The 18,230-nt window shown below is 38.2% G+C and overlaps 1 protein-coding gene across 1 annotated transcript in view; it reads right to left on the minus strand.

Moving 5' to 3' along the window:
• The window catches only part of LOC134535519 (calexcitin-1), a 251,399-nt gene extending 244,826 nt beyond the window's left edge, over positions 1–6,573 (minus strand). Inside the window, exon 1 of the mRNA XM_063374662.1 lies at positions 6,391–6,573. The gene's annotated coding sequence lies outside the window, so the exon portion shown is untranslated. The remainder of the gene's footprint in view (positions 1–6,390) is intronic.
• Positions 6,574–18,230: the final 11,657 nt, after the last annotated feature.

Raw genomic sequence — 18,230 nt, forward strand, 5'->3', positions numbered from 1 at the left:
AACGAACACATAAAGAAACCAATGCTGGTTGTTGTGTCATTTTTTACCTCTACGGATTAACATCATGTTAAAAATTTGCGATCATTCCTTTCTTTAGTGGTTGAAATACGGAAGACGAAAAAAGAAAAAAAGAAAAAATTCTAATATCTGATCTAGGGATGGATCTCAAATCTTTTAAAATGCGAAGTTAATCGAGTGTCTGAATTATTTAGATATTTTTTAAGATTGTCTAACGTAATAAAAATGCTTGCTTACTTGCTTACTACCATAAACACTTTTATCTTATGACAAACACCACCGCAAAGACATAAATTTATAACTTTAATAGTCAAACATTTCGTGTTTATGGGCGTTCGAATAAAACACATCTTTAAACACTCATTTTAAACAATAAGATATGTCTTTCTCATAAACTTGGGGGTATTAATAGTCCAAAAAATACATAACATTCGCCATCCCAATTAGAACATTTATCTGAAATATAATAAAAGTAAATCTTGTATCACTTGAATTGTAAGTTTTTTCAACTGAAACTCATTGTCTTGTGACTTTTTCAACCATAAAAATAATTTTAGGTACTTACGTAACTCAATATAGAAAATATAGACAACTTATAAATTTAAGGCTGACAAAACATCTTAACGTGCAACGTGTTACTCTTCTCGTGATTAATCGGAAATCCGACATTCACACAATAAAACCTTTGGGTCGATATTCACCAGAACTTGCCGTTGTTATATGCGTTATGACTAGGGACACATGTATTTCGCGATTTAATTTCATGCCAAGGTATTTCACAAAACACTGTAGCTTTTTCTAAGAGTCATGGCAAATTGTGAGGGTGCAGCAGTACGGTGACCACATTCTCATTGGCCCCGTCAAGAGCGGGACGACACCTCTCACCAACCTCAGCCAATAACCACAGGAGAAAAGCTACAGTATTTTATGAAACACCTTGACACGAAATGTATTAGCAAAATACAGGTGTCCCTAGTTATGACTACTGACCGACTCAGCTACTTGAGAAGACAACCAGGAATGTGAGGGAACACGTTGGTTGATTGGTCAGATATCTTCGTGTCACACAGAGGTAAAACGCATACTAAAGATTCTCGATGGGATAAAGCCAATATTTTTTTCTCCGCAAGTGGTAAACGTGGTGGACGTTGCCTTGAGCCGCGAAGTAAACAACTGCTTTCATCTCAATGTTTTAAACCTTCATTATTTTCTAATGGTCTTGATGTTGATAAGACGTTAGAACCTTATCTTCCTTTTAGCAGTGTAATACCAAATACAGTAGAATCCAATACAGGAAAGCTTCAAGATTTGTGCGCGATAAACATGACGTGGTTGTTATGCCAGTCCAAAAGATTGAAGAATATGTGTGCTGTGGTGACATCGTTTTTTTAAAATTTATAATACCAAATTTATGATCGTAATAAAATAAATGTTATGTTCTCTTAATAGAACCATTTTTATCGTTATACAGATTTATTATAAAAAATAACATCCATTGTTTTAAATTTCCCAACAGAAGTAAAACATGCATTGGTTAACTAATTAAAAATAATAATAAAATGTTGGTTTGTCACCCCATGCCACTGGTGGTTTGACATTGCTCGCCTGTGTTGATAACATTGAGTTTCCCAGTGCTGATTTCTAGTGTACTTGTAAGTACACAGTTAAAAATCTTCATTTAAATTTGATTATTGATCAAAAATTGTACAGGAGTCTTCGTAAATTTACTAATATTGAGTTTACTTATTTAGAGCTTTAACTCGCAAGAATCATCTTGGAGTATTAATAAAACCATTAAAAAAATGCCTTAGCTACAGAAAAAAAAACTCTTTATTTCCTTTTTAGTGCTATCTTGTTTACTACAGGACATAGAGTCGTTAAACAGAACAGACACAGTTTAAACTATCTGGAACTACGAAGAATACTTAGTATATTTAAGATGCATTCTCTGTTGAAAAGCCTTGTGAAGTGTAGTAACAATGATTGGACAGAGACCAGACCATTCGCTGGGGAAAGGATTCCCCGGGATTATTACTCTATTACTCAACCATCATTACCCAAATTTTTCCTTCGCCGAGAGAAGCAGTCTCTGCCGCGAAAAAAAAAAAAAAAAAAACTATGTGTGCTGACCCTGCCAGATGCGGGTAAACCACATGTGGCGGAATATTCCACAATGATAATGTTTTCGGAAGGGTTTCTTCGTAACCAGCCTTTTTTTTTCTTCTGGAGAAAACAAACGTTGTGGGGCTGAAGGCTGATGAGTGAAAAGAAGGGAAACAGAAGGGGGGAGGAGGTTAGTGGATGGGCGGAGGAGGGGAAGAGAGAGAGAGAGAGACTGAAAGAAGCGGATGTGAGCTTTTTAGCACAGTTCCTAATCTTTATTAGAGTAAAGATCGATTATTATTGACAATATTCGTTGCTGAGCTCTCTCAAACACTCCTACGGCCACGACGTTCCAGTTTCGAGCATTCATGTAGGTAAGTCAAATTATAAGTGAGCAGAAAAAAAATTACCTAAATAAAGAAATCTCCTTAGCTTGCATATAATGATCTTGGACTTAAAATAGTTGAGCTCTTTAGTGCAGTTCAGCGCGAGTCGGCTCTCGATGCAATGGAGTCCTGGGTTAGAGGATTTGAAACGAGGTTTGTGGGTTTGACTCCAAAATCCCGACAAACATGGAATGTTTTAGCACTGAGTCGGTAACCAAGTTTTTCGGAGCACACAAATATTTTAAAGGTCTCGTCGTATTATGCATGTGTTTATTACCAAGGGATGTTAAACCTTAGTTAAAAAAATTCAACGTAATAATTTGCATGAAATTAATGATTTTATATAAAAAAAAAAGCGATTTATAAACGTCTAAAATTCAAAAGTAACTCCATTCAAATAGTGATTATCATTTTCAGTTAGCTTCCAATCAATCAAGTGTAAGTGGCTTTTTGGTTGAGGCCACGTCCATGAAAATCATACGTCCAACGTTTCGGCAAGAGTTTCTGCAGCCATCTTCAAGGGTGAGTAAAAATTTGTAACTCGCTTTTGATGCTGGTGGCAGCAAGACTTGGCGAATGTTTGGGCACTTCAACCCAGAAGCCACGAAGTTGTGAGTGACAAACACTGGGCACGAAAGCCTACGTGAGATTGTGGAGATGTTTTCTTAGTTTTCTAACTAATGGATACACTTCTCAAGCTTTGAGCGTTCCATAATGACTCAGGTGGGCCCCTTAGGATAATCGTGTACCTGTCAGATAAAGAGTGTACTGATCTTTTAAAAAAATTGGCAATATAAAACCTGTTTGAGATTAATTAGCGAAATGTTGTTACGATTTTATTTTAAGAACTTAAATTTTTTTATTAAAGTAGTCTTATTTTCACGCGAATTATATCTTCATTTTTAAATACTTTATCTTTAAGAAAGACCGCTTTAGGTCCATTAACTGAACTGTACATGGACTGAACTCGGGTTGAACCATAAAATTGATAAGTTCATTCATTCGTAGCAACACGCAGTGAGACTCCATGTTGTTGGGAATTCAAAGATGTTTGGATAAGCGCAAAAGTACAAGAAAACCTGTTGAGGAAAAGGAGCTATCATCGAGCGTGATTGCTGAAGCATCATACACTCACGTCGCGAGGGTCGATAGTTCGATCCACATTTCCTACCCCCTCTCCTGCCCTCTTCCCCCGCGAGCATAATTTACTTATGAACATGAGTCTGTTCTCTATTCGTTCGGAGTGCATCGTGGTCTTAGAGACCCCCGTCACCTTAACAGGATTATTTCATGCCGTAACAGGAAAGGTCAAAGGCTACTGCCTGTAGTAATGGACCTCAAGCGGTTATTTAAGAAATCTTATGGTAATAAATATAAATATAGGCTATAATTCGAGTGAAAAAAAAACACTACTTTATTACAAAAAAAAAAGAAGATAGACATTAAAAAAAATTCGTAGCAAGGTTTTACTAAGAAATCTTTAAAAAATTTTTAAATTTCCTAATTTTTTTAAAAATATCAACCAAATATTTAGCAGACAGGTACGAAGTCATTCTAACGAGGCTGTGTCCCTATGGAACGTGCAGAGTTGGAGAAATTTATCCGTTTGTTAGAACACCAAGAAAACTGCTCAAAATTCTTATGTAATAAATGACTGTGGCACATTATTTTTTTTACACGATAAGCCATTACTGCAAGGGGAGAAAACAGGGGTTGAAGGACAGAAAACTCATAACTTTCTATATACGGAAGCTTTAAAATATATTCAAATTGTCTTTATACCTTATAAATATTATCTTATAATGTGGTCAGAAATAATTTTGTTACAACCAACGATTACTGATTGGGTGGACAAATGACTTCATTAAAAAAAGGTTTTGAAATATTTTCGTACAGGTTATGAGAAGAAAAATGCTATTTATTCTTTACAATTTTTTTAAATAACATTAAAATCAGGTTTAATTATTGAAGCGTTGTTTATTATTATTTCCAGTACTTGGCGAGATTAAAATTTTAACTTTTTGAAGGTGTATATAAATAATATATAAAAATATATTTATGTGTATGAAAAAAAGTAACTTTACTGTTATTTTCATTTGTAGTAATATTGTTAAGTAAAATAATTGCAACAATAAGATTTAAAAACTTTGGTTTCGAAAGTTTGAAAGTCTCACGGCTGGTAAATTCATGAATTATTCCGAAATTAAATTATTGATGTCAAAAAAATTTAAAACGTTTAATAATTTAGACATTAAATTATGGTAAATATTATTTAGCTGAGTTAAGTAAGGTTTGTATCAACAAATAGCAAGTAGCGTTTATTTAAATCGTATGAATTTATGTTCTGTAATCCATTTATTCTCAGTATTTGTGAGATATAATAATACAGTAGTACTTTTAACAGCCAAACACGTGGGAAGTATTTGATGAAAATAGGTGCTTAAATTTCTTTAATATTGTGCCACTTAATTGGACCGTTCTCAATAGTGGCACCAATGGTCTACGACTTCTTCTGCCACGGTTGTTCTGTAAACAGTGTGTTTGCAAACAAGTTCACGTGGTTGACATTGTTCGTGTTCGAACATAATGCGATGCTCCGCACGTGACAGGAAAATAAAAAAAAAATAAAAAACACACGGGCACCGATGTGTCTACTTTCGAGAACTGTCAAACTTGAGGCAAGTTACGTGGCACGGGCTGTAGTCACTGAGCAGGCGCACGAAAGCACGGGTGATAAGAGGACAAAGGTGTGATTCGGGGGTAGCAAGGGGTGGCAGTTTCCCCCAAAGAATCGTCCAACCCGGTATTTAGCCCCCACATTTTGACGTAAAAATATCGATAATAAATTGACAGGGCGTTGCTTTTATTGAATAATTACTAGAGACCGGAAAAATTCGCGATTTCAGTGACCTGTAGGATGGACTCCATGATCCTCTATGCGCTCGGGCGAATTGCATCTGCTCATTGGTTACTGACCCGCAGCACCTGTTAACTGGGATGCTCGTTATTTGCTACTTCTTTTGTTTACATTTTTTTTCATTGGCCCAAATTCCTTCAGATATACTGTGGCCCTATCACCGAAGCAGGAAACTTACAACCTTTTTTGGATTCTAGCCTATCGTGAAATGAATGCGCGAATTTTTCAGGTCTGTATTAATTACTAATCAATAGAGACCTGCAAAATTCGCGGATTCATTTCGTGATATGCTAAAATTCAAATAATTATACCTTAGCGCTGCTTCTACCACTGGTTCACTGTTAATCTGGAGTAATGAGGGCCAATTAGAGACCCTCACTCATAGAAGTGTCGAATCACAGACACTCAGTCGAGACGACTCACAAGTCAGCAGCCAATGAACAGGTGGCATTTGCCCGAGTGGGTAGAGTGTAGTAGAGTCTATCCTGGAGGTCATTGAACACGAGAATTTTGCAGGTCTCTACTAAACAATAGGGACCGGAAAAATTCGCGGATTCAACGACCTCTAGGATAGCCTCCATTATTCTCTGCATTTCTTAAGTAAACACGCGTGTTCATTGGGTACTAAATTGTGAGGCGTCTCCACTGGGTAGCTAGTGATCCGACGCTTCTTTCGTCGATAGTCACTCATTGGCCCAGAGATTTCCAGTTAAACTGTGAGCCAATAGCAGAAAACCAGCAGAAATATACACAAGTTTGAATTTCAGCCTATCACGAAATGAATACGCGTATTTTTTCCGGTCTCTACTAATCAAGTCTAGTATGGTAGTGTTTTAGCCATTATTTTGTGTATTGTGTTGATAATAGACTGAAAAAGCTTTAAAAAAGCTAAAAATTGAATGCTAGGAGGACCCCCACTGCAGCAGGCCTCGCCGCCCCAGGTAGAAAGCTGTGACGGGGACCTACCTTGTCTGCGGCGGCGGTAGTCGGTCGGGCAACAGGCGAGTCGCGCTGGTCGGCGGCTGGCGGGGGTCGCGCGCGGACGAAGAGCGGCGTGCGGCGGTCCTGGCTCGGCGCGGTCGAGACAGAGACAGAGACAGAGACAGGGGCAGGAGAGCGACGGCGTCTCGACGCGCCGACGCGCCTCTTTATATACGCGCCGCGCTCCCGTCCCGCGTCCGGCGCGCATGCGCAGAGAGCACCGGTCCCCGTCTCCCCCCCCCTTCCCTGCTCGTGCAAACCCTCTATCTCCGCAAGGGCGCACGACTTTGACCCGAGACTTAAAAAAAATATATACAGATATAACTTTCATCATACCTCATCGTCAAGGGGACGCGAACTATCGTTGGTGGTGACCTTGAAGCTTGAACAGTAATGTACCTAATGAAACCATTGCTAGGGGTATGCATTTTTCGCGAAAAAAATTCTGTGTCTAGATGAAAGTTAAAAAAAATAAAATAAAAAGAACCCTATAGAATTGTCTGTGTTTCGTGATTGGGGTAAGTTTCATTCAGGTAACACGTCGAGTTTTAAAACACCAATAAAAAAAAATTCAGTGCGGAAGGAAATAAATCCTGAGTGACCCAGTCGAATAAGGCAATGGCAGTAGTATATGAATGGGCGTCCGGGCCCTGGCTTCTGGCTGTGGAGCCGGGAGCCGAGCCACATCTCTGACGTCACGTCCAACTCTGGCGTCACGCCGGCCATCTTGGATGAGCGTAACAGGACACAGCGTAACGGGACACAACGTAACGGGACACAAAGTATCGTGACAAGTAGATCACGTCGGCCATCTTGGATCCGCCATCTTTAAATCGAACGCCCCACTCATTATGACGAAATTTTCGTGTCTGTCGCCATATTAATTTTTTTATGTTCCACTGGAGGCCGCCATCTTGGATACCGTCGACTCTGTTTCAGCTGTTTGTTCCTAGATAGCGCCAGCATCGCTCTTGGCTTTTTTCTGTTCCACTCGAGACCGCCATCTTGGATACCGTCGACTTTGTTTCTGTTATTTGTTCCTAGATAGCGCCAGCGGCGCTCATGTTTTTTTCGGTTCCGCTGCAGGCCGCCATATTGGATACCGTCGACTTTGTTTCTGTCGTTTGTTCCTAGAGAGCGCCAGCATCGCTCTGTCTCATCACGTAAGGTCGATGTTCCATTACCTAACAGAGCTATTATGGTCCTTATCGACATATTAAATTTAATTTTTTATGAAAAATATATTGGAAACGCTGTGATTCGAACCATCGCAGCTCTGATCTCTAGGTTGGAAAACATACGCCTTTAACCGCTCGGCCATCGAGACATTTACCAGACTGAGAATTAAATAAGGTATAAGTTAAAGTAATAATAGCACCACCTGTTCGAGACAGAACCACCATCTTGTATTAAGATGAAACTGTTGCAATTATCTTTATGGTCGCCATCTTGAAAATCCGTAATTTTTATTTTAGAAAATCGGGAAAATTTTTAAAAATCATTAAATAAATTGACAATAAATATAATGATAGATTATATCGACTCCCGTCCGTGGTTCGAAACCGGTGAGGGCAAAAAAAATGGCGACAGACTCCTTCCTCAATGGTGGATGCAGGCAGACTGACTCCCACCACCTTTTTTTTTCAAAGCATATATAACATCATCTAGTATGACATCATGTCCGCAATCTTGTCTTCGATGCTGGAAGCCATCATCATTGTATCGTCGGCTAACGTGTGCTGATACCATGTTAGTATAACTATCTGATCACCACACCTTTGACCTTGACCTTAAACTTTGACCTTGACATTGAAATTTGACATTGACATTGAAATTGTTCGTTGACATTGAATTTTGATGTTGACCTTGAAATTTGACCTTGACCTTGAAATTTGACCTAGACCTTGAACTTTGACCTTGACCTTGAATTTAAACCTTGACCTTGAAATTTGACCTTGACCTTGAAATTTGACCTTGACCTTGTACTTTGACCTTGACCTTGAAATTTGACTTTGTCCTTGTCGACCATCATGGACCTGACATTTTATGTTCAGTAGATGCTACCAGGAGCTACCACCTGCTGGGTACGCCATCTTGTATGTGTACTCGTATTATAGAGTCCATTTCCAACTGGATAATTTTATTCTAACCCGCTACAGTGCAGTAATTATTTATTACCGAGGTGCCCCCACCATCTTGAAATTCGGCCGCCATCTTGAAATCATGTAAAACTGTAGCTAGAAAAGTGGGAAAAAATCCAAAATTCATCAAAAAAATCACTCATTAACTTACATATTGATTCGATCCACTCCAGTCCTTGGTTCGATACCCGATCGATGCAATAATGTTTAATTTTATGAAAAAAATAATAATTTCAATAAACCATGTTCACCATTCGTAAAGAGACTCTAAATCATCTACGACCACCATACTATCGGACATCAAGACCACCATATTGGAAATGCGTAATTTTAATGCTAGAGATTCGGGAAAAAGTTCAAAATTCATTAACTAAATTTGTAATCTATATACTGATTGATTAGATCGACTTAGGTCCTTGGCTCGATCCCTGGTCGATACAAAACAACTTTTATATTTTAAAAAAGTACCACTTAAGTGTCAGGTTTGAGAAAATAAAAAACACCGCAAGTACTTTTAAAAAAACCTTTATTACATACATACTACACTACTAAAGTTAAAATAAAATACACAGTCAAATTACTAAAGCCTTTTGGATTATTCGATTCAAACAGTCTTCTTAATGGACGAAGTAAGTCTTTTACATGACTTTAAATGTCTATCCGTTCCGTTCATCACCAAACCCAGAGACGGACGGAAGTTCATATCACTTATATATATATATATATATATATATATATATATATAGTCTCATCAGCTGGTACAACACATGAGTCAAAACAATAACCATGTTCATTATACTCACACTTAACTTTCTCGGAGCATTTTTTATAATGATGATGTAAGCTATCGAGACGTGAAATTAGTTTATTACATTTTATACACTGAAACATTACTCATTGAGCATTATTCTGGCAGCTGCTTCTTTCATGTCTGCGCGCATTTTATTTATGTATGTGAAATTTAAAAGAATTATGAGTGCCCTAGGTAGGGAGAAAAAATATATATAGAAGGAATTAAAAAAAAATGGGTACGTGTACTTAGGTACGCGCATGAGAAGTTATACTTCTTTGGCATCATTAAAAAATAGTTTTTAATTGCATGCAAAAATATTGCGTGGAGTCCCTCCGCGTGGAAGAAGTGAAACTTCGTAATGTGGAAATGAAAATAGGAGGGTTTAGAAATTGATTTTTAGTGAAATCATATTGTATCAAATCAAACTAACAAAATAAAGGAAATAAATTTGTAACTATTCATAGATTGATCTTCAGAGAGAGAGACACCTATTGAATGTCTATAAAACTAACTTTTTTATGAGAGCAGAATTTCATGAAATAAATCATGAATCATTCAACGATAAAAGCTGTTTATTTAACCAAGCAGACGGGTTCGCCCCAAGGAGAAAACTGACGCGGCGAGACCTCGTGGACATAGAGAAATGACACACACTCACTATTTATGTGTCTATGAAGCATGATTTTTTTCTGAAATTTAAATTGTAATATACAAAAACGGTATTGAAAATTGAAACAAATATGGCGACACTACAAACTGACAAGATCTTTATTTTTTTCTTACTCTACTTAGTTCCTTACAATAGCAAAACGTAACGTAATGGCTTGAAAGCTATTGCACTGCAGGCATAGAGGAATGACACTAACAGTTTGTATATCTATGACACACATTACATAAAATTAAGATATATATTTTTTAACCCGTTAAAAGATTATTTTTTTAGACAAAAGATAGCCTATGTCCATCCCAAGGATATAATCTATCTCCTTGCCAAATTTCATTACGATCCGTTCAGCCGTTCAGCCGGGAAAAGGTAACAAACAGGCAGACAGAGTTACTTTCGCATTTATAATATTAGTAAGGATGATTCCATGGATACTTTGTTACGTAGCTACAGGTCTACGAGGTTCCAATGCATCATGTTTACGAAGCTTCCAGAACACAAGGTTACGAGACTGCGAGGCTACAGGACTACGAAGCTTCCAGGACACGAGGCTGCATGGCTACAAGACTACATGACTCTAACTGATTACAATAGCACCATTCAGTGGTGAGATTCTGCTAGCTTGTGAACTTCTCATTGTTGAGCAAAGATAGAGTTCTAGTACAATCCAGAATTTTATGTATTTTTGTATTTTTTTTTACATTTTAAATTTTTTATTATTTATTTGCTATTTATAAAATATTTTTTTCCTGTAATTTTATGATATCAAAGAAAACGTGTGGTGGTTTTCTCCGTGTGCTCCCGATTATTCTTGTTATTATGTTTGCTCATGAATATTCTTTTCAATATGTGTATGGTTTTCTCTGTGTGCTCCCGATTATTCTTGTCATTACGTTTTCTCCGTGTGCTCATGATTATTCTTGTTAGTAATTTGATGGTTTTCTCCAAGTGCTTCTGGTTATTCCTGGCTAGACATCTAATGATTTTCTCCGAGTGTTGCTGATTATTTGTGAGAAATCGATCTCTGCATGAAAGATATTTACTTAATGAGTCATGTCATTTTATACAGAGTTACATTTAATTAGTGAATTTCTGCTAATAAATTGACACTAGCAATAATTTAACCAGGTGGAATTAAAGAAATAAACAACCATTACTCAGTCAAATAATATGCCATGAGATATCAGCGAAGCATTAACATGTAAGACGAACTTCCTTCTCCTTGATGTCTAGCGAAACCCTCCTTTTGCGATCGTTAGTGAGCATCCCGCATCCCACATAAAATAACTAATTAATATTTACCTGCAAGCAACACGTAGCTACATCTGTTGATGACAGCCACAACTACTTGCATCAATTTGCTTTGCATTAGATAACCTAACTCTCACCACTGAATGGTGCTATTGTAATCAGTTAGAGTCATGTAGTCTTGTAGCCATGTAGCCTCGTGTCCTGGAAGCTTCGTAGTCCTGTAGCCTCGCCGTCTCGTAACCTTGTGTTCTGGAAGCTTCGTAAACATGATGCATTGGAACCTCATAGACCTGTAGCTACGTAACAAAGTATCCATGGAATCATATAACATAATGCTGTTGGAGCAGTGGGAGCAAAAGAGAAAATGCCGACGAAGACAGATGCGATAATTGGAGCCTTGTAGATGTGTAGCTTCGTAACCAAGTAGCCTTGTAATATTATAACATAATGCTGCTGTAGCAGTTGGAGCCAAAGAGAAAATTCAGTCGAAGACAGATACCGAAATTGGTGCCATGTAGACTTGTAGCTTCGTATCCAAGTAGCCTTGTACTATTATAACATAATGCTGCTGTAGCAGTTGGAGCCAAAGAGAAAATTCAGACGAAGACAGATGCCGCAATTGGAGCCTTGTAGACTTGTAGCTTCGTAGTCAAGTACTCGTGTAGACTTGTAGTCCTGTATCCTCGCAGTCTCGTAAACTTATGTTCTAGAAGCTTAGTAGCTCTGTAGCCTCACAGCCTCGTAAACTTGAAGATTCGTAGTCGTGTAGTCTCGTAACCTCATGGCTCGTTGTCGCGTAGTCATGATGTCTTGGGACCTCGTATAATTGTAGCTATGTAGCCAAGTAGCCTCGTAGACTTGTAGCTACGTAAACAAGTAGTCATGCAATATAATAACATAATGCTGCTGGAGTAGTTGGAGCCGAGTAGACTTGTATTCTTGTAGCTTCAAAGACATGTAGTTTCGTAGCCACGCGGTCTTTTAGCCATGCAGTCTCGTAGCTATGTATAACTCGTAACCAGCTAGATCCTTTAAGACTCGTAGCCTTGTTGCCTCATAGTCTCTTAGACTCGTAGAATTCTAGCCAAATATATTTGGAGTTGGTGAGACAAAAGACAGTTGGAGCTAATGACTGTAGGAGCCAATGACTGATGGAGTCACTAGACTGATGTAATCAATAGACTGATGGAACCAATGAATAATGGAGCCAATGAATATTGGAGCCAATGACAAATGTGCGGCCTTTTTGATGATGGTGCTGCATTTCGTTGTCGGTGCTTCCGAATGTGCTGCCTTTTCGTTGTTGGTGCTTCCAAATGTGCTGCCTTTTCGTTGTCGGTGCTTCCAAATGTGCTGCCTTTTCGTTGTCGGTGCTTCCAAATGTGCTGCCTTCTCGTTGTCGGTGCTTCCAAATGTGCTGCCTTTTCGTTGATGGTCCTTCTATTTTTAATGTTGTTTTGACTCTAGTATTATTGTAAATGGTTCTTGATTTGACTAGCGTATTATTCCATACGGTGCATGTATATAAGCGAGTCCTAGACAGCAGGACGCTCAGTTTGTTACTGACGTCGTCGGTGTAAGGATCACCTAGTTTGTTTCTTCTGGTGCATAAGTCGTGTAATTGCCTGTTCTTGAGACTTCGATGGCATCTTTACCGACTTTAACGACGAACTCGATGGAGGTTGTACCATCGACTGCGGGAACCATGACGTCAGCGCCGACGATGTTGGAGCAGATCCCGTTGGCAACGCCGATGACAACACTGGAGGAGACTTCGATATGTGCTGTTCCACCATCAGCTGAAGTTTCATCATCTGCATTCCAGACTTCAATTAATGCAGAGCGTACAGCGCATCAATGCAAATATTGTGGCGCATCTTTTACTAAACCTACAAATGCGCGCAGACATGAAAGAAGCAGCTGCCAGAATAATGCTCAAAGAGTAATGTTTCAGTGTATAAAATGTGAAAAACTAATTTCACGTCTCGATAGCTTACATCATCATTATAAAAAATGCTCCGAGAAAGTTAAGTGTGAGTATAATGAACATGGTTATTGTTTTGACTCATGTGTTGTACCAGCTGATGAGACTATATATATATAAGTGATATGAACTTATGTCCGTCTCTGGGTGCGGTGATGAACGGAACGGATAGACATTTAAAGTCATGTAAAAGACTTACTTCGTCCATTAAGAAGACTGTTTGAATCGAATAATCCAAAAGGCTTTAGTAATTTGACTGTGTATTTTTTTTTTACTTGTAGTAGTGTAGTATGTATGTAATAAAAGTTTTTTTTAAAAAAACTTGCGGTGTTTTTTATTTTCTCAAACCTGACACTTAAGTGGTACTTTTTTAAAATATAAAAGTTGTTTGTATCGACCAGGGATCGAGCCAAGGACCTAAGTCGATCTAATCAATCAGTATATAGATTACAAATTTAGTTAATGAATTTTGAACTTCCTCCCGAATCTCTAGCATTAAAACTACGCATTTCCAATATGGTGGTCTTGATGTCCGATAGGATGGTGGTCGTAGAGGATTTAGAGTCTCTTTACGAATGTTGATCATGGTTTATTGAAATTAATTTTTTTCTTCATAAAATTAAACATTATTGCATCGATCGGGTATCGAACCAAGGACTGGAGCGGATCGAATCAAAATGTAAGTTAATGAGTGATTTTTTGATGAATTTTTGATTTTTTCCCGCTTTTCTAGCTTCATTATTACATGATTTCAAGATGGCGGCCAAATTTCAAGATGGTGGGGGCACCTCGGTGATAAAAGATTACTGCACTGTAGCGGGTTAGAATAAAACCATCCAGTTGAAAATGGACTCTATAATACGAGTACACACACAAGATGGCATACTCCAGCAGGTGGTAGCTCCTGGTAGCATCTACTGAACATAAAATGTCGGGTCCATGATGGTCGACAAGGACAAAGTCAAAATTCAAGGTCAAGGTCAAATTCCAAGGTCAAGGGAAATCTCGGGGCAAAGGTCAAAGTTCAAGGTCAAGGTCAAAGCTCAAGGTCAAGGTCAAAGCTCAAGGTCAAGGACAAATTTTAAGGTCAAGGTCAAAGTTCAAGGACAAAGTTCAAGGTCAAGGAAAATTTCAATGTCAAAGTCAAAGTTCAAGGTCAAGGTCAAATTTCAATGTCAAAGTCAAAGTTCAAGGTCAAGGTCAAAGTTGTGGTGACCACATAGTTATACTAACATGGTATCAGCGCACTCTAGCTGACGATACAATGATAATGGCTTCCAGCATCGAAGACAAGATGGCGGACATGACGTCATACTTGATGATGTTATATATTCTTTGAAAAAAAAAAGTGGTGTGAGTCAGTCTGCCTGCATCCACCATTGAGGAAGAAGCCTGTCGCCATTTATTATTCTTTGCCCTCACCGGTTTCGAACCACGGACGGGAGTCGATATAATCTATCATTATATTTATTGTCAATTTATTTAATGATTTTTAAAATTTTTCCTTATTTTCTAACATAAAAATTACGGATTTTCAAGATGGCGACCATAACGATAATTGCACTAGTTTCATCTTAATACAAGATGGTGGTTCTGTCTCGAACAGCAGGTGCTATTCTTACTTTAACTTAAAAAAAATTACAAGTCCAAATATGCATGTTATTTTTTTATATACCTTATTTAATTCTCAGTCTGGTAAATGTCTCGATGGCCGAGCGGTTAAAGGCGTATGTTTTCCAACCTAGGAATCAGAGCTGCGATGGTTCGAATCACAGCGTTTCCAATATATTTTTCATAAAAAATTAAATTTAATATGTCGATAAGGACCATAATAGCTCTGGTAGGTAATGGAACATCGACCTTACGTGATGAGACAGAGCAACGCTGGCGCTCTCTAGGAACAAACGACAGAAACAAAGTTGACGGTATCCAAGATGGCGGCCTGCAGCGGAACCGAAAAAAGCCAAGAGCGATGCTGGCGCTATCTATGAACAAACAGCTGAAACAGAGTCGACGGTATCCAAGATGGCGGCCTCCAGTGGAACATAAAAAAATTAATATGGCGACAGAGACGAAAATTTCATCATAATGAGTGGGGCGCTCGATTTAAAGATGGCGGATCCAAGATGGCCGCCGTGATCTTCTTGTCACGTTACGCTGTGTCCCGTTACGTTGTGTCCCGTTACGTTGTGTCCCGTTACGCTCATCCAAGATGGCCGGCGTGACGCCAGAGTTGGACGTGACGTCAGAGATGTGGCTCGGCTCCCGGCTCCACAGCCAGAAGCCAGGGCCCGGACGCCCATTCATATACTACTAATGGCTTCTATGGCAGGCCGCTACCAATCACAAGGAAGAAACCGTTGGTGTGCGTTTACCTTGTTGTAGTATAATAGACGTTCATATTTTTTTCGCGAAAAATGCCTACCCCTAATTATTGCTATTACTTAAGAAGTAGAGCTCAAATATTTTTCTTCGTTGTAACTAAAAAGCCCAAGGCGTTTGGAGCGTGTGGCAGAAGTAAACTCCTCGCTCCCAAACTTCTTCGACTGTCACATCAATAGTCATCAAAAAGCATACTCCACGATATAAAGTTGTAATTGGGATACAAAAAATAAATTATTTAACTCTACGCTTAAAATATTTTTGTGTTGCGGGAAAACGGATATGTACTATTTGGAAGGAAAAAAATAGTATTATGAATTTATTAAAAAAATAGTAATAATTTAGTGGACATACTAACCAACCGATTAACAGGTCCTGATGTTAGGAAACGAGTGAAATAGTTCTGCATGTGATTCTACGAAGGATATATACATGTAAAGAAAGGGTTAGAAAGGCTATCTTAAACAAGGATGGAATATGATACTTCAGTATCTGAAACAAGAAGAAGCTATAAATCGGAGCCTTTTTGGACAGTATAATGAACTTTTTTCAGGAAAAAAAAAATCGAATTGGGCTAGTTTAAAAATATTACACCGGATATTAATGTCATAGGTGAATGATACTTATAAATTAATTTTAATACAACAATGATTTGAAAATTGTTTATATTTTATTAAGACTACATTTTCATTCACTTAATGTTTAGTTTGCTTGTCCTCGATAGTGGTGAAATAATTTCAAATTAAAATGATTAAATATTCAGTATTTGAGATATTCATACCAAAGTTCTGCGTTTGAACTTCCAAGTTTCGGAAATGCTATTGTGCTTTGGTGAAAAGGAAAAACTCAAAATAACGCATTTCAGGTAAGAACCTCAGATTTATCTCCTTGCACTTTGCTGGTAAGAACATAGCCCCAGAGTTTGCTGACAACAGGGTGGTGGAGATGACTTGCCAATGCATTGCATTTACGTATAACCACATCTCTCTACAAGATGCTGTGATCATTTGTGAAATACCACAGATATATCCCAGGAATATCGTAATCGGGCGTAGAAAAAAATTCATAGCATGTCAATGGTAATTACTTTGTAATCATTAGCCAAAAATAAAACTCATTTAGAAAACTCAACGTTAGTGCTAGACCAAAAACTAAATTACGTATTCCTAATATTTTATGCTCATCGTAGATTGTATTTGTAAATTTAGACGTAAAGGGAAATAGTGTTTATTTAATCTGCATGTGAAATCCGAACCCTTTTGTTTATCCAACATCCATACAAAAAATCCATTTGCGGGACTGGATTATTTCACACTACACGTCACTTATTGATAAGCACTTATGATAGAGTGCCTAAAGAATAGGGGAAGTAGACAAACGCATTTTCCGTAACCGACGATTGTAAACCAGTTCATACAAATCGACCATCCAATACAGGCAGCCAAGATCTATCTTATTGAATTCTCAAATGACAGTTAGGGAAGGCAACCACTGTTTAACGTATGTACTAATACTAATGCGTAACAAGTTAAAAACACATGGCCTGAAATTATTTTTTGAATAAAAACTTCTTTACAGCCGGTTGGCTTAAGTTGAGGCGGTGACGTAATCAGAACGTAACGAATTGTAGCGATCAGGAGTGGGGCACTCGATGGCACATTTGCAATATTTAAAACACTCGCATATTTACCTACACACTTGCATACTTGCTCTCTCACTGAGTTAAATTCATAAATGTGCAGTTAAAGATTGCTATGTTTTATGAACTTGTGTTGAAGAAAGTAACAAAATAACCTCCTATATGAAAATTCACATTTTCTTTCAAGTTTGTGACAAGTTGCTTCCAGGGAATATCAACTTGGTTTCACATTGTTCAATATATTTGACTTTCATGATAAAAGTCTAAGAAGGCGCGCTTCGCAAGATCGTTCGACGTGCGTCTACAAAGACTGCTTCCTTCAAGCAGCGGACACGTAGGCCGGTCAGAGAGTCCCGGGAATGTTGGGAAAGAGAAGGGAAACAGGTCGAGACGGGGCAAGAAGAAGACTTGTGCCGTAAGCTTGCACGCACTCATTGTTCGGGCCGGGCTAAACATAGAAGGTGGGAACTGCCGTGTGTTTGTTGCTACACCTTCCAGGTGTTAATTAGCATAAATTAAGAGTATGCATGCGATCTCGGACAACTCTGGCACTAAAACTTCCTAATTCATTATGAAATCTGGTCAAAATGACAATTTTAGCAAAAAACTGATTATAAGTTTTGGTTATCTTCTTCACGCACAAATCTGACACTTTAGTGGCTCTACGACCAGTACGTCCAAATTCAGACAAATACGTCACAAAATCTATGCACCAGCCCTGGGGTAGACATCACATTCATTAGTGCAGAAAAGCTATGAAAGAAGCCAGAATGCACGCTGGATTCATGTCAGTTGTGTGCACGAGGTTCTAAACCCAAATTAAACACTCTTGTAATCATATTGTTACGATTTACCGCGGGTTCGTAAATGATAGCCCAATTAAAGATTTTATTACACTACACAGTTTTATTTATTGCCACTACTTATGGCACTTACAAATAATCTCATATAATTGCCAAATAATTAATTAC

Source organism: Bacillus rossius, chromosome 8 (genome assembly GCF_032445375.1).
Source record: "Bacillus rossius redtenbacheri isolate Brsri chromosome 8, Brsri_v3, whole genome shotgun sequence".
In the NCBI taxonomy this organism is placed as follows: Eukaryota; Metazoa; Arthropoda; class Insecta; order Phasmatodea; family Bacillidae; genus Bacillus; species Bacillus rossius.